Source organism: Podarcis filfolensis (assembly GCF_964270895.1).
Source record: "Podarcis filfolensis genome assembly, chromosome: 3".
Classification (NCBI taxonomy): Eukaryota; Metazoa; Chordata; class Lepidosauria; order Squamata; family Lacertidae; genus Podarcis; species Podarcis filfolensis.
The window spans coordinates 7015642-7043065 of record NC_139606.1 but is presented as its reverse complement, the minus strand read 5'-3'; the positions used below and the strand labels follow the sequence as shown (position 1 = coordinate 7043065).

Genomic DNA, 27424 nt, shown 5'->3' with positions numbered 1-27424 from the left:
CTGGCCTGCTCCAAAAGTATCCCATACACACTCCTGGAAGGTAGCTATCTTGGCTGCTTTCAGAAAGTCCGGGGAAATTGGTTCTTACAGGAGACATTGACTTCTCCCTGCCCTTACCTATATAAAAATATGGGCATTTATGAGTATTAGGGAGATGTTTTCATTGTTTGGTTTAAATAATGTAGACACAATACTCATAGTCTTAAAGCACTTTTGAAACATCCGGGGTGTTTCAGTGCAGCTTTAAATTGGGCTGATTGCCAATTACAGTTTTAAGTGGAAGATGGAGGGAGTCATTTTTCTTGGAGTTCCTTTACAGTTCACTCTCTTGTCTTGGTGCTAATTCTCTTTCTTGCCATTGGGTAAAGAGGGGGGAGGATTGAAATACCCTGCCGGAGGGCCTCCAAAAACTGTACATCTGTCATAGATCATGTCACAGAACAGAAATGTTTGTTTTTTCACCCATTCATTTCTGCTGGCAGCCAGTTATTATTAGAATGAAAAATTAAGCTATTATGCAGTGGGAAGCCTTGCTGGCTCTACAAAATTTATGGCATTAATACAAGAAAATTATCCTTTATAGCTCGTATAAGCAGCTGTATGTATAATGCAGGCTCCTTCTGGATAACCCCACAACAAAATGGCCACCCCATCCATCCTTTTCTTATTGAAAAGATCTCTCTGCATCAGGATTGTATTCCAAAGGGTACGATGAAGGCCGGGCGGAGCCATATTAAGAATGTAGGCCCTCCCCAGAAGTATATGCTTCCAGAGATATTTTCAGCTCAGACTGGACCCTCGCTTAAATTGTAGCTCAACCCAAGCAAGAAACATATTAGCTAACTGACACTGAGGAAATCATCAGGTCTGGTTAATGTAGGAAGTAACAAGACCTTTTTAACAAACCAGTTCTTGGGCATGAAATCTTTTGACTCGCCTACTGGAAATGCCAAAGGGAGGAGGGGTCATTTTATCACATGTGAAAAGGCGAAAGGGCTCTGGGAAATGATATCTAAAAGGGTGTTTAAACTGATAATTCCCAAACAAAAACAAAACAAAACAAAACAAAAACCCTGAAACCTTTTTGCTAGGAATAATGGGGACATTAGTCCTGAGAAAGCTGGCTAACTTATTTATGTAGGCGACAACAGCAGCTAGAACTTTATATGCACAGAGGTGGAAGAAGGAAGGATTACCAAGGAAGGAGGAATGGCTTATGAAACTGATGGACTATGCTGAAATGGTGAAATTAATTGCTAAATTAAGAGGACATAACAACAAAGTGTTCAAGGAGGAATGAGACCAATGAAGGATTATCTGTCAAAGTATCACCCATACATGGAGTCGTGGGCAGGATTTGAAATATAAGCAGTAGGTTATTGAAAGAACTAATGATAGTGAAGTTTAGATAAGAAAAACAGCTAATGTGTTGTAAAACAGCTAATAAAAAGAAGAAAAACATCAGGAAAGCAGGGGTGGGAAGTCAAGAAGAAACTTTGCGTTAAAAAATGTATATGACAATAAATTTTTGGAATATTATTAAGATTTAATAAAAATGATATTTTAAAAAAGAAATATTTTGACTCCATCGGCTGAAACACCAAACCAAGCATTCCTCAGAGTAGCCCCTTTGAAATTAACAACCATGAGGAAGTTAGGTCCATTAATTTCAGTGGGTTTAATTTGAGTAAAACTTAGTTGACAACCTCCTGCCAACCTAGCAGTTCGGAAGCACATCAAAGTGCAAGTAGATAAATAGGTACCAATCCGGCGGGAAGGTAAACGGTGTTTCTGTGCGCTGCTCTGGTTCGCCAGAAGCGGCTTAGTCATGCTGGCCACATGACCCGGAAGCTGTATGCCAGCTCCCTCGGCCAATAAAGCCGGATGAGCGCCACAACCCCAGAGTCAGCCACGACTGGACCTAATGGTCAGGGGTCCCTTTACCTTTACCTTTAGTTGACGACAACTGCTTGGGTAGAAAGGGAAAGGTGTCAACCTGGCCTTTACTTTCCACTCTGAATTCAAAGAGCCACACATCTGCTTAACAAATTCAGAAATATGGAAGGCAGATGTTTAAGAAGATCATGAATATGATTCATAGGAGGGCTGGCCCAAGGCATTTTGGCCCCTGAGGCAAACTACAAAATGGTGTCCACCTCCCGCCAGAGAAGAAGGGGTTTAGCGAAGCTCTACATCACAAACAAGGGGGTAAGAAAGATCTACGTTGGGAAGAAGGGTGGGCTGGCCCCAATTCAGAATGTGATTCAGACAGTGCCACGGACACAGTCCACATGTTCCCTCCCCCTCCTCCTGCCTGTATCCAGTACGGTCAAAAAGTGTCATTGATAATGAAACAAAGCTAATTAGAAAAAAGATTAAAACTGCAATCCTGCTTGCTCTGCATGTAGAGAACGGGGCATGGAATGGCTCTCTTGAAAAAGCAACATTGCTGCAATCCCTATCATGCTTCCTCCTGCACTACAATGGTGCAAAAGCATTAATAACCAAAGTATTCAGAGAAGTCTGAACTCTGTGACTGAAGGTGGCCCACTACAGTATGGGTTGGAAGTCGAATATTCAGCACCAGCTCCATGTTTCCTCTCCTCTTTCCCCAACCCCCCACCCCAATATCTAGGGCAGGGACATCCAACTCTCAATCGACTGCGATCTACTCACAGTATTAAAAAAAAACTGGCAGTGATCTTCCCAAAGTCATGGAGCATTTTTTAGGAAGCCAAAGTTAGGGTGGGGTTTTTTCCCTTTTTTCTTTTCTTTTCTTCTTCTTTTTTTTTTTTTTTGCTTTTTTGTTAGGAGATCACTGAGGGGCCAGAGGTCAACCAGTATCTACCAGGAACACCCCGTGATCTACCAGTCGATCACGATCTACGTGTTGGACATGCATGATCTAGGGCAAAAACCTTCTATTTTAGGGTTGAATTACCTTAGGGGTAATTCAATACCTTAGGGGACGTGGGTGGCGCTGTGGGTTAAACCACAGAGCCTTGGACTTGCCGATCAGAAGGTCGGCGGTTCGAATCCCCACAACGCGGTGAGCTCCCGTTGCTCAGTCCCAGCTCCTGCCAACCTAGCAGTTCGAAAGCACGCCAAAGTGAAAGTAGATAAATAGGTAAACGGCATTTCCGTGCGCTGCTGTGGTTCGCCAGAAGCAGCTTAGTCATGCTGGCCACATGACCCGGAAGCTGTACGCCAGCTCCCTCGGCCAATAAAACGAGATGAGCACCGCAACCCCAGAGTCGGCCACGACTGGACCTAATGGTGAGGGGTCCCTTTACCTTTACCTTACCTTAGGAGTAATTTGTTTGGAACCAGAAGCAGGTGGCAGTGTTGCATAGATCTTCCTCACTTTCACTCAGGCTGTATTCAGGCAGCACATCACTCCATCTTCCTGAGATTTTCTTACCTGTTAATCTTTCACACAATGTAAAAGCCACTAGTGGAAACCTAGTGGAATCTAGCAGTGGTTTAACACTCATTTCTGTGTTAATTGTTTCCTTGGGGATGGGCGGGTATGTTGGCAACCCTAAGGAAAATTGTGGGATTTTTGCGTTGCAATTTCACATGATTAAATCTGGGGCTGTTTCCTGGCACACAGTCCTCTCTTGCCATTTAGAAATTAGCACGACGTGGTGGATGTCAACCAAAAAGCTACCATCCCATAATTCAGCAAATACTGCAATGTAAAAGAGCTGTTCGACATCAGCACAGAAGCCAGTGTAACGAATGCAAGGAAAGCTAATGCAATAAACCCCATGTCTGAATGCAGGCCCACTCTCATACACACACAATTCCTGGAAGCAAATCCTGGAGGGGTTGTCCAGAGAGGAGGAGTGGAACCATTGCATCTGCTGAGCTGCTGATTCCCTGCCATTAATCTAAGAAAAGCCAGCAGGTTTAGTTTAGAATTGTTTCTATAATATTTCCCTACTGTGAAGAACCATGAGGGGGGGAAAGAGGGAAATGTCTTTCGTGGAGTTCCAGCCTTGATACAAAATTCATACAGTTGATGAAGTGACTAAGTGACTTGGCTCCAAATCAGGAATAAAAAGGTAAAGGTAAAGGACCCCTGAATGACTCCAGTCGTGAATGACTCTGGGGTTGCGGCGTTCATCTTGCTTTCCTGGCTGAGGGAGCCGACGTTTGGCTGTGGACAGTTTTTCCGGGTCATGTGGCCAGCATGACTAAGCCGCTTCTGGCAAACGAGAGCAGCACATGGAAACTCTGTTTATCTTCCCGCTGGAGCGGTACCTATTTATTTACTTGCACTTTGATGTGCTTTCAAACTGCTAGGTGGGCAGGAGCAGGGACCAAGCAACAGGAGCTCACCTGCAGGGATTCGAACCGCCGACCTTCTGATCGGCAAGCCCTAGGCTCTGTGGTTTAGACCACAGTGCCACCCACATCCGTAAATCAGGAATAGTCCCCAGTTAAAAAATTTTCTCTGCCTACAACTCACTAGGAAGCCACTCTGCATCTGCCCCCTCTCTGCAATTTGCAGATACAATGGTACCTTGGTTCTCAAACGCTTTGGTTCCCAAACACTCAAAACCTGGAAGGAAGTGTTCTGGTTTTTGAACATTTTTCAGAAGCCGAACATCCGATGCGGTTGTCGGCTATTGTTTCCGGGGCGCCTGCACCAATCAGAAGCCGTGCCTTGGTTTCCGAACATTTCAGAAGTCAAACGGACTTCCAGAACAGATTAAGTTCAAGAACCAAGGTACCACTGTATTTGGCGCTTTTGTTTTTGCTATTTATTTTGCGTTTTTGTTTTTGAGGCTTTTTCGGTTAATTTGTTTTTTGTCACTGTGTGGAACCCAGTTCAGCTACTGATTGATTGATTGTGTGACTGCGGAAATGGATAAAAGACCCCCATCCAAACAATGACTATCATCAGTGCAGGTAAAAAAGAAAAATAATTTTAATTTTCATCATCTACAATACTGTCTTATTTATTTTATAGTACAGTACATTGTTTATTGCTTTCATTTTATGGATCAATGGTCTTGTTAGATAGTAAAATTCATGTTAAATTGCTGTTTTAGGGGTTGTTTTTAAAAGTCTGGAACGGATTAATCTGTTTTGCATTACTTTCTATGGAAAAGCGCACCTTGGTTTTGGAACGCTTTGGTTTTGGAACGGTCTTCCGGAACAGATTAAGTTTGAGAACCAAGGTACCACTGTAATAATACTGACCCACCTTCAAGGAATGTTGTAAGCCTGTAAGGACTGCATCAATGTCTTATTAATTAGTTATTGTTATGAATCAGGAACAGGACTTTGGACCCAGCTTTAGGCCCAAACCATCCTTTAAATCACTGTTTTCCCAGAACTGATGGTCATGTCGTAAGGGTTTGGGTTTTTTTTTTTAAAAAAAAGTAAAACCAGCTTAAAATACTGCAGTGAGAGTGTTTTCAGTGATGCTGAATAAATAGGGATGGACTGAAGAAGTACAGTGAACAGCAGATGCCGTGGCTTTTGTTATGAAGCGACTTCTGCCTGCCAGATTTTGCCCTCCAGGCACAATGGCAAAGCAAGACTTCCACCTGTTATCTCTCACCGTTATGGGCTGTTCTTTCCCCCCCAGTTGAAGTTTGGGTTTAAAATCGTACGTCTTCCCAGGATTTAGAGCTCATCATCCCAGCTGTGTTGCGCACTGTCCTTACATGAAACATCTGGAGACATGGTGTAAACAAAGTTCACCTCTTCTTGCTCACATCTAAAAGCTGTTATGTGACTTACTTGGTCATTGCTTTACAGAGGAGTATTTTTCTTTAATCATTTTTTCTCAGAATTTTTTTAAAAAATATATTTTGCACTATACCTGCATATATGTTATATACAGTGGTACCTCCGGTTACGAACTTAATTCGTTCCGGAGGTCTGTTCTTAACCTGAAACCGTTCTTAACCTGAGGTACCACTTTAGCTAACAGGGCCTCCCGCTGCCACCGTGTGATTTCTGTTCTCATCCTGAGGTAAAGTACTTAACCTGAGGTACTACTTCCGGGTTAGTGGAGTCTGTAATCTGAGGTGTCTGTGACCCGAGGTGTTGTTGTTGTTTAGTCGTTTAGTCGTGTCCGACTCTTCGTGACCCCATGGACCAGAGCATGCCAGGCACTCCTGTCTTCCACTGCCTCCCGCAGCTTGGTCAGCCTCATGTTTGTAGCTTCGAGAACACTGTCCAACCATCTTGTCCTCTGTCACCCCCTTCTCCTTGTGCCCCCCATCTTTCCCAGCATCAGGGTCTTTTCCCGGGAGTCTTCTCTTCTCATGAGGTGGCCAAAGTATTGGAGCCTCAACTTCAGGATCTGTCCTTCCAGTGAGCACTCAGGGCTGATTTCCTTAAGAATGGATACGTTTGATCTTCTTGCAGTCCATGGGACTCTCAAGAGTCTCCTCTAGCACCATAATTCAAAAGCATCAATTCTTCGGCGATCAGCCTTCTTCAACCCGAGGTACCACTGTACATATTTATGCAAAGGGATGGAGCAACTTCCCTAAAAGGAAAGGCTGCAAAAATTGGGGCTTTTCAATTTAAAGAAAAAGAGAGTAAGAAGAGAAATCATGGAGGTGTATAAATGGTCCACACTGTGGTGAAAATGGACTGGGGGAATTTCTTCTCCCTCTCCAATAATACCACCTGGGGACTGAACATTGGAACATTGGAAGAATCAGGACATATGAAAGAAAATTCTTCTTCGCACAGTGTGTTGTTAAATTACAGAATTTGCTTCCACAAGACGAAGTGATGACCACCAACTTGGATGACATTAAAAAAGGCACACCAGGTCACCTGTAAGCAGCACATGCCTTCAACTTCACGAGAAAACTCAGTAAGCGTGCATACACAATAGCAAGTAACACACCAAGCCCTAATCTATAGAGGCATAAGTGGAAGAAATATTCAAAAGCCACCTAACACAATGTGGAAAGGTCCTCCATAGTATTATGCTAGGCATCGCACTGAGGTTAATCCCACAGAAAATATTCCTCTGGGCCAACTGAACTCCAGCTTGTCTTAAACACATAGGCATTGATCCATGGGGGGCTGCTAGAGATGCATACAGCCACAAAGAGACCTCGTTCACCTCCTATGGAACTGTCTGAACAGAACCTTCCTGAACACAAGGGCAGGCTAAAATTAACTTGGTCCTAGACAAATCCACATTAATAGGAGGCACCAGCATAATACTTGACTTCATAACTGACAGAAAAAGACCATTGTAAGGTCAGGAAGGATGTTTCCAGCAAGCCAAGCTGGCAGCAAAACCAATAATGCTCTAGCAATTGAAAGTTTGGGCCACACAAGCATGGAAAACCGGATTTGAGACCTCCTACAGGTAGTTGTGGATGCGGGTGGTGCTGTGGGTTAAACCACAGAGCCTGGAGCTTGCCAATCAGAAGGTTGGTGGTTTGAATCCCCTCAACGGGGTGAGCTCCCATTGCTCGGTCCCAGCTCCTGCCAACCTAGCAGTTCGAAAGCATGTCAAAGTGCAAGTAGATAAATAGGTACCGCTCCGGCAGGAAGGTAAACGCCGTTTCCGTGTGCTGCTCTGGTTCGCCAGAAGCAGCTTAGTCATGCTGGCCACATGACCCGGAAGCTGTACGCCGGCTCCCTCGGCCAGTAAAGTGAGATGACCTCCACAACCCCAGAGTCGTCCGTGACTGGACCTAATGGTCAGGGGTCCCTTTACCTTTTACATGTAGCTGTCAGAGAAAAAACTGCGCTGTAAATGACATGAAGGGTCGAAACAGTACTTTTGAATAGTTTCACATACATTATCCTCTCTTCCTTAAAATGCTTACATTGCAGGCTGAGACTGAAAAGAGGTTGCCTAATGTCACCTTGTGAGTTCATCGCAGAAGCAATATTCAAAACTGGCACTTTTTGATTCATAGCTCAGTCTCTCAACCGCCACCAAGTCATGGCAATCTGTCACGGTAACTGCTGTTCTTCCTAGGCAGACAGTTCTCACCCTGGGAACCCATACACTCCTGTGATCTGTGGTAGAAATCCCGTTGTTTGGACCCTTTCCATTTAAAACCCAACTCTCTCCAGATGAGCCACACCCAGCCCTAGATTGCAGTACTTACAGGCCGTTCGAAGGAACAGCATGATCTCATAGTAAAACATTTTGGCGGATGCTTTTTGAAAGAGTGGTTGCTTGTTTAAAAGAGATAGCAATCATCTTTGCTGTGTGTTGTCTCAGTTCACAGCCAGGCTCCTATAGTAATCAACAGGTCTCTTCCATCTGATTGTCTTACCAACTATCTGCTGAAAACTGTGTGCCAAGAATAGCTTTGGATGGCATTGAGATGGAGCTACTCTTCCATCACAAGGCTTTTGGTTGTCATTCTTAGGAGGGTTTTTCAGGGGGAGGTTTTTGGTGGGTGTTGTTTCTTAAGCCAAATAGGTAGTTTGCATGGCTAAACTCCATTGCATTCCAACCATTTGATTCCATGAGGATGAAGCAGATTCTGCTCTTTCCTTTACTTCTTGCTTTAGCGGCACAAAACTGTGACTCATCATTTTATAATTCAGTTCTATAATTTGTCTGGCATTATATTGCAGTAGACACCAGTCAGCAGATTTCTAAAAGATCAGCACCAGTGGGGTTAATAAATTATTCCCTTTCCTGGAAGAAAAGGAAAAAGAAAATGGCCCTCAGAACCCTAGCGTGGTGAGTAAAATATAATATGCTATTAGAAACATATTTTATTTTAAAAAATGGTGCTTCCACAAAATTATGTGGCAAGAAATACCATTTTAAAAGGTTATTTAAAAATAATTTCCCATTTTTGTTTAAATGTGCCTTCGTAGAGAGGAGTAGTTTGACTCCCATGCTCTTTTTCTTAGGGCAGCATTTAAAAGAAATACTTTTGACTTTTTTTTCTCTCTCCCGGAGATAATCTTATGAATTAACTTATTCAATTTCACAGGGCCAGAAAAATCAATATCCCACCCCGGCATTTAAAACTCCCCATGCTCCTACTTGAAGGCAAAGGAATATCAAATGATATTGCAAGCATATTTGGCTTGCAAAGATCCCGATATCTGAAAAATGTATCTTTCCCAAATAAGGGTTTCATGCAGGACTCACCATGCATTGCCAAAACTGTTTTTAAATTATTTTTAAAGGGCAAGACATGCGCAAATTATTATTTTTGTTTCTTTCAGAAAGTGTTAACAGATCTACCCTCTCTTTTACTTTGAGGTGCTGCATTTGGTGAAGAAAACTAGGAGAGGTGGTATTGAGAATTGTTGGTAGCTTGGTGCAGGGCCATCTTTAGCACATGCACCACTGGGGTGCAAAGATCTGCCCAGTGCCCCCAAATTTAGTTTAGCCACCCTCAGATTTTTTTGGGGTGTGTGCGAATTCAAAGTTGTTGACTTTTTTGGGGGGGGAATCGCTCACCTGTAACAACAACACAGTGGAAATAACTGCTTTTGTTTCCTGACTCATCGGGAATATTTGACGCTACGGAGTAACAGAGCGACGGAAGAGGGGGGTGGGGACTTTCGCTCCATTGCTTTTCACTGCCGCTGATCGAAAGCGACTGGTATACAGTAGGTATACATTTGGCACCCCTCAGAATACATTTGGTGCCCCCCAGAATTCAGTGACCGGGTGCACCACACCCCTGGCACCCCTGGGTGGGAAATTACGCTGGATTCGGGGTATTCTCCTGGATTCTCTTCCAGCTTATTAAAATTGTTCATTAGATCTTTTATCTTTTTGAGGTGTAAAAATAGCTTCTTCCTTTAAAAGTCTTTAGCTATGCAGTCACTCTCCTCTGCAATGCATAGGATGAAGGCAAACAGGCCAAAGAGGCTGGTCTGATGCCAAGACGAATGACAAGGTGGCCTCAGCCGAGCTGTGAAAATCAGCAGCATGGGAGTTTTTATAGAGAGTCCCATGGACTGCAAGAAGATCAAATCTCTCCATTCTTAAGGAAATCAGCCCTGAGTGATCACTGGAAGGACAGATCGTGAAGCTGAGGCTCCAATACTTTGGCCACCTCATGAGAAGAGAAGACTCCCTGGAAAAGACCCTGATGTTGGGAAAGATGGAGGGCACAAGGAGAAGGAGACGACAGAGGACGAGATGGTTGGACAGTGTTCTTGAAGCTACCAGCATGAGTTTGACCAAACTGCGGGAGGCAGTGGAAGACAGGAGAGCCTGGTGTGCTCTGGTCCATGGGGTCACGAAGAGTCGGACACGACTAAAGGACTAAACAACAACAACAACAACAACACATTCAAAACCAGCAAGTCAGGAAGAAGGCTCTCAGTGTGATCCTATACATATCTACTCTGAAATAATTCCCACTGTGGAGAAAGGGGTGTGTGGAAAAGTAAGTGTGTAAGGGGCTGCATCCATAGCTAGGATAGAACATCACCCCTCAAATGCTAGTTCAGGAGTGCCTGGCGTGCTCTGGTCCATGGGGTCACGAAGAGTCGGACACGACTAAACGACTAAACAACAACAACAAATAGCACCTGATTTGCCCTCCCATATCATCCAAATTCCCAGCCCAGGGAAGATCGTGATGGTATTATGAGGCTCTGAGTTGGAATTGTCTCTAGCAGCTGTTGCCAACCTGAAGTCATCCAAGTATTTTGGACCACACAGGATAACTGCCTTATGCTAAGTCAGACCATCTAGCCTGGTATTGCCTACACCAGCCTTCGCCAGGCTGGTGCCTTCCAGATGTTTTGAACTGCAACTCCCTTCAGCCCCAAACAATGTGAGCACTGGCTGGGGGTCAAGAGAATCCAAAACATCTGAAGGGTAACAAATTGGTGAAGCCCAGTCTGTAGTCTCTCTCCATCCACAATAGCCAGCAGCTCTTGCGAGGCAAGCATAAGCGACCCAGGCTCCATCTTTCAGCCCTGTGGCACCTGACACTCTGATGTGTACACAGAGCTTCCAGGTGTGCAAAGGCTTTCTCATTGGCTGCTATGAGAGCTCCTACATATAAATCATTGTGCTTCCATGGAGCTTTTGACTAGGTTGCATGTCTCAAAAATGTATCGGCTTATAATGTCTGGTCATGAAAGCTTTAGGATTTAAACAAGGTAGTACTGGTGTGTGACATAAATGGATTTAGGTGTACTATATATATGCAATAGGGCTTTGTTCTGATGAGCACACAGAGGAAATAGAATGGGTTAGATTTGTATTGTATCCATGTCTTGATTGCGCCTATACAGTCAAACTGAACATAACTTAATGCTGTATGGGAAGCAGATCCCTATGTACAATAGATAACCTGCCCTAAAGCTGAAGAACACTGGTTTAAGAGAAGAGATGGAGTACTCAAAAGCATGAGAATTGAAGCCTAAAACATTCACATTTAACCTCTGTGGTATGTAAGCAGTAAGCTTACATGAGCCCCAGATGAGGATGGCCAGCATCCCTTCTTCTGTCTGCTTAGCGGCCGCAATGTTGCTGCCTGATAAAGTCTTAGATAACTGCCTCCACATTTTCCTTTCTAACTTTCTTTGTATATGTCCAATTGACTTACATCTTTAAAACATGAAAGTAAAGAGTCAGGAGGCCCTGCTGGTTCAGGACCTGGTACCTGTGGACCCCCTGTACCCCCCTGTCAGTAGCCCTGGTGTCCTGTGGAGCCTATTAAGACTGCTAGACTATAGAGATGAGTGTGAATGAAATAGCTGCTATAGTTGAAGCATAAAACATGCTGTCTCCAGGCACATGTTTAATCTACCAGGGATGCCCTTCTTTGCATGTCCATCTATTGTCTAAAGTTGCTCTCTTGTTGTCTTAAGCGCTGCAGGTAAATTACCAGATTAACGGTAGTGTGCACTCAGCCTTTATGCAGATAGCTAAGATCTTCCTCTTTTGAAAGTTCTTTTCTAGGAAGAAGCTACTGGTTGGGTTTTTGAGTAGATTTTATGGGTTTTGCTGGTGGTTTAAAGTATGTGTTTCATTGCTGTGACATTTGATTCATAGCTGATGCACTTTTATGGATATAGTGTAGTGTTTCTTTTCATAATGTTTTCAGAAGCTATGGTTGGGAAGTAGAGTATACGTTGGTAAATAAATACGTGCAAGGGAAGAGTTCAAGTTATAGGCTGTCATCTTAAATAAGTTTATATGAATAAGTTATTTTCACCATATTTTTTTATTGGGGCTACACAGGCCAGCCTTAGTTACATAAACATACAGCACAGACAATATTCCCCCAATCAATATCAAAAATAAATGAAGAATATATTATCGCAAGTGATGTGGTTACATGGATTATATTTTCCCACTCTCTAAAAGCTGTCAGTCGATATTAGCTATCAGATTTTGTATTAAACTATCAGAATTAAGATGATTGGGAGGAGCAGGGTTGTATAAAAATCACACTTTTGACGAAGTGACAGTTGCACCTAATTGCCAAATAAGACTGTGTTGTGGAGGGGAAGCAAAGAACACTGTAAGTCAGGAAAGAAATGAAATCATTACTGGCTTAGAGTACTTCCAGGTGGCAACCTTAGATCACAAATGGATCATTCAGACCTGATCTTTATGTGTGTGCGTTTGGCGCATTAGCTTTGGCGCACTGCCATTTTTCAGTGTTTGATAAGGGATGTAGGAGAGGGGGCTATTGGTTTTGGGGGGGTTGCCTTGTTTTTCTTGTGTGTTTTGTGTTTTTATCTTATATTTTTATGTTGTGAACCACCCCAAGATCTATGGATGAGGGTGGTGTACAAATTTAAAAAATAAATATTTTGCCACTTGCCGTTTAGCCCAGTGGGTGAAGCTTAATGGAATGCATCTGGAATGTATTTTTGTTCCTCCCCTCAGTTACTTTATCCTAACCCTCTACCACCTGCTTTCTATTCTAGAAAATTTTCACTTCTGTGTGCATATATTTTAAATTTTAAAAATAAAACAGGTAGTACCCACCATGTCATCGCATCTGTTCTTGGTTCCTATTGGCTCCATTGCTCCCACTGTGCTCAATGAGATCAGAGCATAGCACACGCAAGGGATGGTGTGTACCTCCTCTTCATTCAGAAAACGTTAGGACTTGCCATTTGTATTTCTCTAGCAGAGAGAGAGAGAGAGAGAGAGAGAGAGAGAGAGAGAGAGAGAGACTGGCTATATTTTGCAAATACCCAGCTTGCTCTATCTGATCCATTAAATATTTATTAGCCAGTGTCTGCCCATTGAGGACTTGGAGGGAGGGGGGAGGTTAGTGTTATTGTCTGTCTGGTCAGAGAGTAATCTCATTGGCCAAAGATAAAAGTTGATTAGGATCATAAATGTAGCCTCCCTGCAAATGTCATTTAATGATGTAAGATGGGGGTGAGGTGGGGGGTTACTCTTTCTGATCAGTCCAAGCAGCAGTTTCTCAAATGAACAAAATGTTTGGGGAGGGTTGAAGCTTAATGACTCTTTATTAACTGAATGGACAAGCAGCAAGCTCTTGGCATATACTCCCCCAGATCACTGGAGGCAGAACACTCTCTGGAGCTGGCACAGGCATCAGGCAAATGATAACACTAATGTACTTTCCTTTTTCTGAAAACAATTAAAGCATGAGAGACTGAGACTCTTTGTGACACGTAGCGATTTGTTGAAAATCAGTTATCTGCTAAAAGGGGGTGGGGGAGGTCCGTTATATTAATCAGACCAACAAAGTCATAAATTTATTTTCATAAAAGAAAGGCGCTTGGACCTGGACAGTGCTGATTGTGATGGTGATTCTCATGCACACCATCAAAGCGATTTACTATCTATGGTATACTTAATAAACACTATAGTGTGGCTTTCTGTGGCTAATAAAGCTTGCTTTACATTATGCCCCTTGTCTGCTAAGATTTGCCTCCTAGGGCTCACTTAGAGTGCATTAAGAAGTTGAACACCAAGATCAGGGTGATTTGCTGCAAAACCTAAATAATTCATGCTGCTTTCAGCTGGTGTTTTTGCAAATGCTGTAACGAGACAAGCTGCAAAATGTTTTACATGGAGGAAAAACACAGATTACCACTAAAGGAAAACCCTTTTGCACAGAACTGCCTCTTGGGGCCCTGTCTCATGTTGCCTTTGCGGTGTGGGAACCCTACAGCGGTACAGCACGGCTTCTTCCCACACCATGAAGGTGATGCCAGGAGAACCTGGCCATGTTGGAGGAGCTCATTTTCGCAGTTCCTCTCCATGCCAGAGTTGCCCCTTCTTGAAAAGATGGAGGGGGTTTCACTGTGTGGGCTTTCCCCCTTGCTGTGGGGCTTCTGGTGTTACCTTTGCCATACACAAAGGAATGGTGCTGTGCATAAGAAGAGCCCTGTGGGATCAGACCAAAGGATGTAATCAAGCGTTTTGTTCCCACAGTGGCCAAACAGATTTGCATGCAAAGCCCAGAAGCAGGACATGAACCCAATAGCCTTCTCTTGCTCAAGATCCCCAACAAGTGTTACTTAGAGATTTTCTTCTTCTTTGGCGATCACTCGTAGCCGAGTAAGATTGTCTTCCATAAACACGGTTTTAACAATGAGTCCGTAAGTGACTGTGGAGGCCAATTCTGGATCCACACGTCCTACCACAGTGGAGAGATAGGTTTCTGGGCAGGAGCTGAACACAGTGAGGGTTTGCCAAGCGTGCCTTCCTCTTAGCTTCTAAAAAAAAAATGTAGTATAAATACCAACAACTGGGGAACACTGCCCTGCGAGTGCCCCAATTGGAGAACAGCCTTTACCAAAGGTGTCAAGGGCTTTGAAGACTTGGAGATATATCTCCTCTGACACTGGACATAATATATCCAACATTCATTACTAGTAGCCATTGATATACTTATCTTCCAAAACATTGTCCAATCTACTCCTAAAGCCATCTAGGCCTGTGTCCTTCATCACATCTAGGAAAACCAGATCCCAGCCTAGCAAAGGCCTGTGTGAAGGAGTGCTTCAGTTTTTTTATGTCCCAATTGTGATCGGGACGCCAGGTTTGAATGTTATGAAAGAGAAGATCTCATGCTAAAAAGATAACGTAAGAAGAAGCTTTTAAAAGTCTGCTGCAGCACATTCAATGAAGATTATTGGAGATGTCCAAGCAGTGGTGGAGCTTCATGCTCCAGCACTGGGGGGGCGAGGAGCAGGCGGAGGCGTGGCTGGTGCGCGTGCTGGAGGCGTGGAGCACTGCCCGCAGGGACGTGGCATGCGTCCTGGGGCATGGCACGCTGTCTGTGGGGGCATGGCGCCCAGCACGGGCGAGGGGGCAGCTGCAATGGCACCCCACCGGGATCGCGCTGCCGGGTGCGCTCCCCCCCCACTCCTCTTCCTCTGCCAGTTTCTCTGAGGCATATTCTGGAACCCTGAGACGGACGTCTATTTCCTTGTTCTCAAGGACCAAATATTCTGAACAACAAGTGGAATTGATGGAGACATTTGTAAGAAACTGAAGAAGTCAGGACAGAACTCTGGCCCTGCAGGGCAAGTGAGGGAAGGAGAGGTATCCTGGCTGGATTATGGGTAGGACACCCAAAGGTTGCTGGAGGAAAGGAAGAAAATACATGTATGTAGCAATGAGAGACATAGTGGAACTGGCAGGGTGAGAGGGGGCATTCATTAATTTTACCTGTCTTAAGCAAAAATCATCACAAAGGCTGCATAGCAGGAGACCACAGTCTATAATACAGAAATATTCCCCTCTTCCCTAAACAGTGAGAAGTCTAGGATGGGAATGAAGGATTTAGTTTCTGTTGGATGATTTATAGTGTCTTTGTAATATATGTTTATATGCTAATATACAACAAGAGTCTATTGAAAACAAACAGACTTAGATACAAAATATAACAGGCAGCACAACCACTAATCCTGCACTAGGTTCCCAAAATAGCAACTGCATCCAGATTTTGGCTAACTGCTGCTAAAAACTTTTGTACTTCTCACCGTTTCTTAAAATTTTGATAAAATTTCATCCTGCAGAACATTACCCAGATAGCACACATCAATCTTCTTTTCTTCCCTGCAACTTCGGAGGGGGGAAAAACACTTAGAGGTTTTCTTCATGAAGCAGTACATAGGTTTTGCTAAATAAATAAATAAGATACAGCACATCCCATTCATATTTACGATTGTATGCCAATCCATATTTTGTGGTTCAGCTGGTTCAGCTGAACAGTGTTGCTAAGTCTCTCCTTCTTTAATATACATGTATATTCAACCTGCATTTCCTAAACAGATTAATCAGTATTTCCGCCATCTGTTTTATAGTTTGTTTTTAAAATCCATGCAGCATGCCAAATGGTAAAGCCAGCTGAGCTCTTGTTTTGGGAGAACGGCTGTAGGACAACACAGTAGTGAAAACTGCTAAAAAAAGAAGCGTTGAACAGCTCAAGATGTTGTGCTGTTGAATCAACAAGCAGTGACCCAAAACCTACACAAGACACTGAAACCTGGTGGCATAAGAGCACTTCTTCTGAAAGGGTCAGATCTGCACCTTACATTTAGAGCAGTATCACACCACTTGGGGGAAGTCATGGCTTCCCCCCAAAGAATCCTGAGAATTGTAGTTTGTTAGGGCTGATTGGGGTTGTTGTGGTGTAGTGGTTAAGAGCGGTGGACTCGTAATCTGGTGAACCGGGTTCGCTTCCCCGCTCCTCCACATGCAGCTGCTGGGTGACCTTGGGCTAGTCACACTTCTCTGAAGTCTCTCAGCCCCACTCACCTCACAGAGTGTTTGTTGTAGAGGAGGAAGGGAAAGGAGATTGCTAGCCGCTTTGAGACTCCTTTGGGTAGTGATAAAGCGGGATATCAAATCCAAACTCTTCTTCTTCTTCTTCTTCTTACAGAGCTGCAATTGTCAGAGTGTCCCGGGAAGAGGTATTCGCTGTCCACGCACTCTGAGAATTGTAATAGTACACAAAAATGTATTATACTGGAGGAAGTTGCTTGCAGAAGATGTATACATTAGTCAAAACTGCGTAGGAAAATTAATAGAAACTCACACTGCAATGCCGAATTATTTTAATGAGTTTTGGTTTCTTTTTGTTTTGGAAAGGAGATGCTGAGGGTGAGAGATAGTGACCAGCCTAAAGCAGCTTAGAAACTTTAGCAGTAAACGTTGGGCTGGATCTGGAGATGTTGTTGTTGTTTAGTCCTTTAGTCGTGTCCAACTCTTCATGACCCCATGGACCAGAGCACACCAGGCACTCCTGTCTTCCACTGCCTCCCACAGTTTGGTCAAACTCATGCTGGTAGCTTCGAGAACACTGTCCAACCATCTCGTCCTCTGTCGTCCCCTTCTCCTTGTGCCCTCCATCTTTCCCAACATCAGGGTCTTTTCCAGGGAGTCTTCTCTTCTCATGAGGTGACCAAAGTATTGGAGCCTTAGCTTCAGGATCTGTCCTTCCAGTGAGCACTCAGGGCTGATTTCCTTCAGAATGGAGGATCTGGAGATACCCCAATTCAAATCTTCCCTTAGCCATGAAAAACCACAGGTTGACCTTCAGCCAGTTACCATTTCACAGACTAACCTGCCTCACAGCGTTGTTTTGAGGGAGGTGCTTATTTTCTCGAGCTCCTTGGGTATACATGTAATCAGATTAAGTAAATAAAACAAAATGTATTGTAACAGTGGCAAGGGTCTTTCTGGTCCATCACTCAGGCTCTTAGTCTCTACACTATATCAGCCAAGACTCCAGTGCCTCCTCCTCCTCCTCCTCCTCCAGTGGTGAGGCTGTTTTGAATTTTCTCACAACCAAAGGACGACAGAACAAACGCCTCTTCCCCACTTAAAAGCGAAGAGGGCTACTCACACGAGAGTGTTTTAAAAGAGCCTGACCTCCTGCTCTGCACACTTCTAGTGGCTGAGTGGCTGTTTTCTCCCCGTAGACCTTTTAGTCCTGTTGAATAAGTATCTAGTTCCTTTCAATAAATTCTGCGCATTTTGATGGCAAAGTGACTACACGTAGCTGAAGTGACAGCTGCTAGCGACAGGCGAGAGCTTGTTAAGCCCAAAAAGATGTCACATCATTTTCATAGCGCTGCTTGTCTTCTTCTTTTTTCAGCAGCTCTCTGCAATGAGCATAGAGTAATGTCATATATATATATATATATATATATATATATATATATATATATATAGAGCAGCCAGAAACAGGTAGTCAATGAGGGTGTTTATTCATTGAAGGTCAGGCTTTTGTATTATGAAACTTCCAGCAGATGCGATAAGCAGTAAATTGCAGATCTATCACTGCCCCCCTCCCTTCCCAGCGAGCGTGCGCGGGAAATCAGCAGAATCCTGCCTCTGTTTGATTTATAGCCCACTTTTGACCAACCCTTATCTAGTTCCCACAAGCCCTTTTCTGATGCAGCTCATGTCTGAATGACAATAGACAACCACTGCCATTATGCTCCAAAATCCCTCTCTGCATTCTAGACACCTAAGATTACATCTGGGCTATTGATTTATTACTGCCTCCCCCACCCCACTACCCCTCCCGGGACCAGTTTGTTCACCCTGAACAAGATAGACTATTATTAAACTGAGCAAACAACTCCATGTGAACTTGCTAAGGGAAATAATCATTTGCAGCCACCTTTCTAAGAACCTGGATGCACAAAGCAACAGAGGCGTTGAAATATTAAGGCTATTTTTATGTCTGTAGCCACCAGTTGTGCTTTGCTCAGATTATATTTAATTGATGCACAATGTGCGATAGCATAAACATGCTCCCTCCCCCCTATCTTGTAGTGCCTCTCTCAGAACGTTCAGATGCTGCAGTCCTCCTGCGGATACTTTCCAGTTTGAATTAAAACCTAAATAATTGCAGGACTGTGCTTCCTTGCCTGTTACGGTAACACCTTCCCCATCAAAGGCAAAGAGCTTTTACAGCACCTCTTGGAGCCTCAGCAAAACACACACACATCTTCTTTCAATTTGTGAGAGATTTCTGGGAGATATAAATATCCTACAGCTATCATCATCTCTGTAGTCCCACTTGCACATTGAAATGTGATGTGATGGCAATAACAGTTGTGTTGTTATTTGTGTGTTTGTTTTTTTTATTTAATATCTTCCATCCCAGCTTCAGCAGTAGCATATGATGTGGTTTCTCTTGGGTGCTAACCATGTGGGTGTTGCAGAAATGCTTCTCCCTGGATAGAACAAAGACAGTCCTGTTTCACCTCCAGAGGGGTTGCTAGGCTTATAAAATTTCCCTCTGTCACCGACTGATCACCTGGAGTACAATATTTCTGCCAACCTCTGTTACCCCACCATTGTGGGACTGTAATGTTGTTGGATGCTGGCATCCACCTCTCTCGGGAGACAATGGAAGAGGGACCCTTTGGGGGCAACGTCAAATCACTGGAGAGTTACAGCGCTTGCTGCAGATCGTGTCCTCCCTCAAAGAGGGCACGTGTTGCGGTGCGACCTGACAACCAAACCCTGTGTTGTGGGTGGGTACAACCTTACAAGTTGTGATGATTTGCTACGTGGCAGGCGAAACCCAATGGCAACAGCCAAGTGGGGGAAATTCCTGCCATGCCCCTGTCCCAACGACAGACGACACACGACAGCATAGCAAGGTCAATCACAAAATGCCCTAAAATTAGGGAGGGGTGGGCGGGTGTTCCAATGCACGAGTGAAAGAGGAAGCTCTGGGACACGTGCATGGGTTTATATAGGTCCCTCAATCTGTTTAGACTGCACCCCATTGGCATCGAGGGATCTACCAATCGGGTGTTGTGGCTATCCAATAGACCCACCCACAACCAGGAGGTCAGTCTCCAGGTCTCACCGCAACATGTACCCTCTTTTAGGGAGGGCACGATTTGTATGCAGGAAGAGAAAAGGACAAGGAGCCTGGACATGGGACCTTTGGATGACCCCTGCCCACGGAAGCCCAGCAGACCTTCCCATTGAAATTATGAGATCTAGCCATGAATTTCTTTGGTCCTTGGGCAGGTTAAAGTTGGTGAACCAGAAAGGAGGTAAGATAGAACCAATTTCAACCTCTTGCCCGTGAGTAAAGAAAGTGCTGTTTACAGCCCAGCCACGTGAAAACTGTTGTCTGCAAAAGATTCTCATGATGCTGGGGCCGCATCTGCAAGATGCAAACATCTGGGCAAGGCTGATTATTACATGGGCCTTTTCCTGGAAATCAACACCCCACCCAGAGGGAGGAAGCCAATTCCCAAAGAAAAACTGGCCCCACCCATGTTGGTGGGTTATTCTGAGGCAGCTTTCAGTCCCTCTGGATCTCCTCATGGAGAAACAGCTTTCACATGCTTAAAGCAGGGGTGGAGAATCTGTGCCCCCCCCCCCGAAGTTGAAGGATTTCAGCTTCCATCAGCCCCAAGCAGCATGGTCAATGGTCAGGGATGGTGGGAGTTTTAATCCAGCAACATCTGGAAGGCCACAGTTTCTCCCAAGTATCTCACAGGATCTAGAATTCCACACTGCTGTGCTACTTTAAATAATATATTCAATAAAACCCACTGGGTTTCTTTTCTCCTGTTACGGAAGGTGGGGAGGTTGTATTTTGTTTTGCTTCACTTTGCTTACTGTATGTTTTACGTGTGACCCCCTTGATCAGCTTCCTTGGTAAATACTGATGCATCTGAGAAGTAGTGCCAAATTTCATCCTATTCCTTCTCCCTATCCATCACTTTTCCATAGATTGTAAGTCTGAGGTGATTTACTGGCTTATTATCTTTGTAAGCTGTTCTGGGATCCTTTTCGTATGAAGAGAATGATTAAAATCCAGTACATACATACATACATACAGTGGTACCTCGGGTTAAGTACTTAATTCATTGAAACTGTTCTTAACCTGAAGCACCACTTTAGCTAATGGAGCCTCCTGCCGCCACCACGGCGCTGGAGCACAATTTCTGTTCTCATCCTGAAGCAAAGTTCTTAACCCAAGGTATTATTTCTGGGTTAGCGGAGTCTGTAACCTGAAGCGTATGTAACCTGAAGCGTCTGTAACCCGAGGTACCACTGTACAGGTAAAGGGAGCCCTGACCGTTAAGTCCAATCGCAGATGACTCTGGGGTTACGGCATTTACTGGCTGAGGGAGCTAGTGTTTGTCCGCAGACAGCTTCCGGGGCATGTGGCCAGCATGACCAAGCCGCTTCTGGCAAACCAGAGCAGCACACGGAAATGCTGTTTATCTTCCCGCTGGAGCGGTACCTATTTATCTACTTGCACTTTGATGTGCTTTTCAACTGCTAGGTTGGCAGGAGCTGGGACCGAACAACAGGAGCTCACCCCGTCGCGGGGATTCGAACCGCGACCTTCTGATCTGCAAGTCTTAGGCTTTGTGGTTTAGACCACAGCGCCACCTGCGTCCCAGATACATACATACATACATACAAACATAAATATTGGGCAAACGCTGTGGTTGAACCAAAAAGGTGCTGGCACCTCCCAGCTGCTGCTGCTGCTGCTGCTGTTGGCTTTCTAAAGGTAGCCAAAGTGCGTCATTGTTCTTATTATATTTACCCTTCCATCAGTCATGTGGAGCAGCGCAAACCAGTACAGTCATACCTTGGGTTCAATGTGCTTCGGGATGAGTGCGTTCGAGTTGTGCTCCGCGGCAACCCGGAAGTAACGGAGCGCGTTACTTCCGGGTTTCGCCGCTTGCGCATGCGCAGACGCTCAAAATGGCCCCGCGCATGCGCAGAAGTGCCAAAACGTGGCCTGCGCATGCGCAGACACGGGTTACGTTTGCTTCTAGATGCAAACACGGCTCCGGAATGGATCCTGTTCGCATCTAGAGGTACCACTGTATACCTGATGAGCTTCATTGGCAAGAATCCTGTATCCATGCCCATCAAACTCCACTGCAGAATTTTCACCATCCTCCTCCTCACACTTCGTTCCCTGCCCACATGTTCATAACCCAAGTTGGCAGCCCCTGGCACATTCAGATTCCATGCTGCTTGAATTCATTTGTGCTAGTCAAGAGTACTTTTGCATTGTCCAGTGCAATGACACATCTCAAACTTTTTAAAGTAGAGTTTGTATTTTCATTTCTCTTTTTTTAAAAGGGAATGATGTTTTGTTTTAATAAGCTCTCCCCCTCCTTCCCCCTCATCTTTTCTCTTTGGTTTTTCTCCTTCCTTGGGGAAGGGGTGGGGGGAGAGAGACACCAGTTAAGGCTATTTTTGAAGATATATTATGGTATTTTTCTTACCAGCTGAGCTGTCTCTTAATCCAGCCCAACATGTTGTTTGCTTTTTTGACTGCTGCTGGGCCTTCAGCAGGTGCTTTCATCAACCTGTCTACACCAATGCCTAGCTCCTTTTTCCTGAGTGGCCACATTTAATTTAGAACCCATCAAGGCGTGTGAGCAGTTCAAGCAGATTCTGTCCATGGTGTATTCCCGGGCAAAGTCTGCTGTGGATTTCATCTGCTGCTCTTGTCCAATTTCTACATATATTATTAAGTCTACTTCCAGCAAAGCATTTTGCTGCATGAATACAGATGTGCATTATTAAACTAATATTATTGCAGAATAAATTATTGATTACAAAGAATACTAGACGATTAAAAAATAGCTTTTCCTGTTTATAAAGGGAAAGGCTAACTTTGTCTTCATCTTATTATTACCATTACTATTATTTGTATTAAATTTCTTATACATGTGACTGGCATTTTTTAAAAAAACAAAAACAAACCCCTATAATGTTGATTATACATAGCTGTTAATTATAAATCAGCATATTTAAGGGTCCATTTTTAAAATATATATTACTCACGTCGTACATTTCCTTTTTTTTATCGTACCCTAAGTGTGCTTATCTGACATCTGAAGGCAGACCTGTTTAGGGAAGCTTTTAATGTATGATGGACTACTGTATTTTAATATTTTGTTGGAAGCCGCCCAGAGTGGCTGGGGAAACCCAGCCAGATGGGTGGGGTATGAATTTATTATTATTATTATTATTATTATTATTATTATTATTATTATTATTATTTTATTATCTTCAATGGTTGGGCACTTTTGTGGTACAACGCCTCAGGGCCCCCATGGTCCAGCCAGGAAGCAGCTATTGGAGGTTTTCCCAGGCTAGCGCAACTGCCAAATGGGTCTTGTTTGGGCTGGGAAGTGGGGTGTGGCCTGCCTGATATTTGACCTATCATGGGCAGGCTACTCAGCTGACTCTACTTCAGGGGTCTCCTCTGAGGTCAGGGCCTTTTTAGTGGTGGTGCCCCACTTATGGAGTCCAAGGGAAGCTGAGCTCACACCTACTGTTATCCATTGAGCATCAGGGTAAGACTTTGTTTCCCCAGGTCTTTAAAGGTCTCTCTCTTCTTAATGTGTTCAAACTCCTGCTTTCTTGCTGGTTTTATTATGATTGACATGCTTTCCTGCAGTGCATTGATTGTTGGCTGCATTTATCATCATTTTTCATTTGTATGCCGCCTTTCCATAGTTAAAACAATGCTCTAAGCGGCTTACAGCATGACAGGATTTACGTAATTACCAACATGACAAAAGTCATAGGTAAAGGGACCCCTGACCATTAGGTCCAGTCGTGGCCGACTCTGGGGTTGCGGCGCTCATCTCGCTTTATTGGCCGAGGGAGCCGGCGTACAGCTTCCGGGTCATGTGGCCAGCAGGACTAAGCCGCTTCTGGTGAACCAGAGCAGCCATTTACCTTCCCTCCGGAGCGGTACCTATTTATCTACTTGCACTTTGACATGCTTTCGAACTGCTAGGTTGGCAGGAGCTGGGACCAAGCAATGGGAGCTCACCCCGTCGCAGGGATTCAAACTGCCAACCTTCTGATTGGCAAGTCCTAGGCTCTGTGGTTTAACCCACAGTGCCACCCGCGTCCCCAACAAAAGTCATAAACAATGAATAAATGAAGCACATCGAAAGGAACACAACCACATGGAAAACAATTTCCACATAAATCATAAAATCTAAAACCCAAAAAATACAACATTAATATCAATAACAATTTAAAATGACATAGATAAAAAATAAAAATGGTTTTTAAAAAGATCCATCTGTGTTGAGCAGCAGCAGCAGCCCTTTATGGAGCCCACCAGGTCCCACCCCAAACCAGGGGCAGAGAGTCAGGGCAGGGCCCTCACTCCCAGTAGGTCAGTCATGAACTGTCCAAGGACCCATGTTGTCACTGGCTGGTATACAAATATAACAATTCCAAGTCAAAACTGTTAATAAACCAAGGCGGCAAGGGAGTAAGAAGGAGTTAGGGCAGCAAATACACTTAAGTTGAAGATCGGTCATCAAACTACCGAAAAAGATCGGTCATCAAACTATTATTTACCCTCTGGGTAAATAATAGCCACGTCACAGTTTTGCCATTCATATACTAATTCTAAATTTCAACCACTGAGAAGCTACCTACCTTCCAAACTATTAAAAAGTAGTAGCCTTTATGAACACTGATCTAGTTACATCATTTTATAGCAGTAGTAATCGTAATAGTTTATTGATTTATGAATTGTCTCATGTAAATGTACAATCGTGCCATCATATAATATATACATACGATATAATACATATTATTGACTGAAGCAAACTCTTTTCCCTGCCCCTTTCCAACAGAAATGTAGCAATCGTATTGCATTTCTGTATAGATAGAATAATACACACAAAGAGAGGAAGGGGAGAGAGATCTTTAAAAAAAAATATATCTTACGACGTTTTTAATGCATTTCATGACCTGAAATATTTGACTCCAGACTTTAAAGGTTTGAGGTTGGCAACAGCTGTCTCTTTCTCCCATTAGGAAAGGCACCATGGAAGTATTAAAGAAACTGTAGGACAGAAAGATGTCTGCCATCAGCACTGTCAGTCCTAGCAATCATGGCTGGTTTGACGGCTTTTATATGAGTTCCTGCATATGTTTCTGGAAATCGGTGGGCTATTGGAGAATGCTTGCCTCTTGCTGACTGTATCTTCTCAGTCCGAATTGTGTGTGAATAGGAATTAAGGAAACATACACAAGGAGAGGGGTGTCTAATTCTCTAAGAAACACATTTCCATTCATGTGGGAGTTGCAAGACATGCCAGTGGTCTTTCATAATCTTTCAGTCTACTCTTTGTTTGTCATTTCATTTCCTTTGTGGTGCCAACATTACTAGACGGCTCAGTGACACAGATGCTCAAGGAGTGAATACTCAACTCCTTTTTCCCCTCTCTCTATCCCCCCCCCACCTACATCTTTTTTTTCTTTTTGGCTTAGGGAAGGCTTTTCCCTTAGCCATGGAAACACCCTGTTCCCTTATTGGAGTTGACCGGAAAAAAATCTTGATTTATCTGTCTAGAAGCATTTCCTGCTTTAAGTTTTGTTTTAGAGCAGAAGCCTGTTCTCTTCCATTTGCCTCTGCCTATGTCCTTAGCAACCCAGAATATAGAGAATGTCCCGAGCAACCATTGCATTGCCATAATGTGGTTGCAATAAAGGTCATAAATGGAGCCTGCCTGGGAATTAATTCAAATAAGAAATTGACGTGCCAAGTTCAGTCCTCTGCTGGGCATGTTAATAATGTCACTTGTGTGATTGCTGCCAGAGGACATCCTAAAGCCAGGACTTGCAGCTCCCTGCCCCTACCCTTGGGGCTCCCTTACTAGGACAAAAGCAGAGCCCAGAGGTCAGAAAGAGACTGCGGCGGCATCACTGCCGGGAGATAACTATTCATCTCCTTAAAGTATGGGCTAGCTTCTTGAAAGATTAATGTTGCTGGTGTTCAGGCATTTAAAAAATAGCACTGATTTCATCCCTGGACGGACTCCAGTGAAGTGACAACAGGGGTGAACTGGGAAGCGGCAAAGTCCTTGAGTTGCCATATGGCAAACATTTATAACTTCAGCAAGGCTGTTGCAATATCCTAACAAGTCATTCAAAGGGTTTTTTTTGGGGGGGAGATTCAGCAATCCGATCAAAAGAGGCAGAATATGGGGTTGTGGGACAGTGGGGTGGGTGGGGGACCCTTGCACCAGCATTTCTTGCACAAATAGGGAAGAGAAAGAACTAAGGAGACAAACGCAGAAAATGCGACTAAAGAAATGATGCGCGTGTTTTTAGTAATAATAATAATAATAATAATAATAATAATAATAATAATAATAATTTATTATTTATACCCCGCCCATCTGGCTGGGCCTCCCCAGCCACTCTGGGCAGCTTCCATAAAAACCAAAAATACAGTAAAATATCACACGTTAAAAACTTCCCTGAACAGGGCTGCCTTAAGATGTCTTCTGAATGTCAGGTAGTTGTTTATCGCTTTGACATCTGCTGGAAGGGCGTTCCACAGGGCGGGCGCCACCACCGAGAAGGCCCTCTGCCTGGTTCCCTGTAGCTTTGCTTCTCGCAATGAGGGAACCGCCAGAAGGCCCTCGGCGCTGGACCTCAGCGTCCGGGCAGAATGATGGGGGTGGAGACGCTCCTTCAGGTATACTGGACCGAGGCCGTTTAGGGCTTTAAAGGTCAGCACCAACCCTTTGAATTGTGCTCGGAAACGTACTGGGAGCCAATGTAGGTCTTTCAAGACCGGTGTTATATGGTCTCGGCGGCCGCCCCCAGTCACCAGTCTAGCTGATAAAGGAGATTACTTACTTGGCCGTGTGTTTGTGGAAATGTTTAGAATGAGAACAGTGGTTTCTTGTTTTAAAAGGGGAGGGGGGCTGAGGAAAGAGTGGACAGTCCACAGGCTTCATTTGTACCAGGCCTTACTAGGGTTGATCCTTGTTGGAACCTGTGTTTCATTATCAGAGCCCAGTGACAGATGTGCTGCAACAGAGGAAAGAATGATTCTCCGAGTCCACCCACACAGAGTTGGGGCTTGGAGGAAGGCAGGTAAGGCTTTTGGATTACGACGTGTGACTTCTGGGCAGGCTTCAGTACCAACATCTCCTTTTTTTTGAGAATCATGAAATCATAGAATTGTATAACCAGGGCCGTCTTACCCATAGGTGCTAGGGGTGTGGGGCACCTGGGTGTTGGGCTGTCAGGGGGGCCAGGCCAAGAGTCCAGGGCCCGAGAGTTGAGTCCAGGGAAGAGCCCATCCGTTGGTTGGAGTGCTGTGGTGGGCTCTCCTGCTGCAGTTCTGTGCTGCAAGTTCAGGGCTGAGACGGCTGGCTGGCTCCGTCCTCCTGCACGCCTGGGACTGGGCAACCTGGGGAGGGGCGCTGGATGGATCTTTGCACCCTGGCACCACATATGCTTAAGACAACCCTGTGTATAACTGTAGCATTGGAAAGGACCACAAGGGTCATCTAGTCCAATCCCCTACAAAGCAGGAATATTTTGCCCATTGTGGGGCTTGAACCACAACCCGCAATCCTGAGATCAAGATTCTCCTGATATACTGAGAAACTAAACCACAACTGCCTTTTCAATAGGCATATCTAAGTATCCAGTGCTTTCTGAATGTACTTCAAGTACGAAAGTAGT

At 44.3% G+C, this 27424-nt stretch overlaps 1 long non-coding RNA gene across 1 annotated transcript; it reads right to left on the bottom strand.

Annotated features, from left to right (window-relative positions):
* Positions 1-26688, bottom strand: LOC310759566. Its single transcript, XR_014546418.1, has 3 exons — positions 26588-26688; positions 12941-13081; positions 1-117 (listed from the first exon to the last, which is right to left on the bottom strand). It is a non-coding gene; the product is annotated as an uncharacterized lncRNA (long non-coding RNA).
* Between the last annotated feature and the right edge of the window lie 736 nt (positions 26689-27424).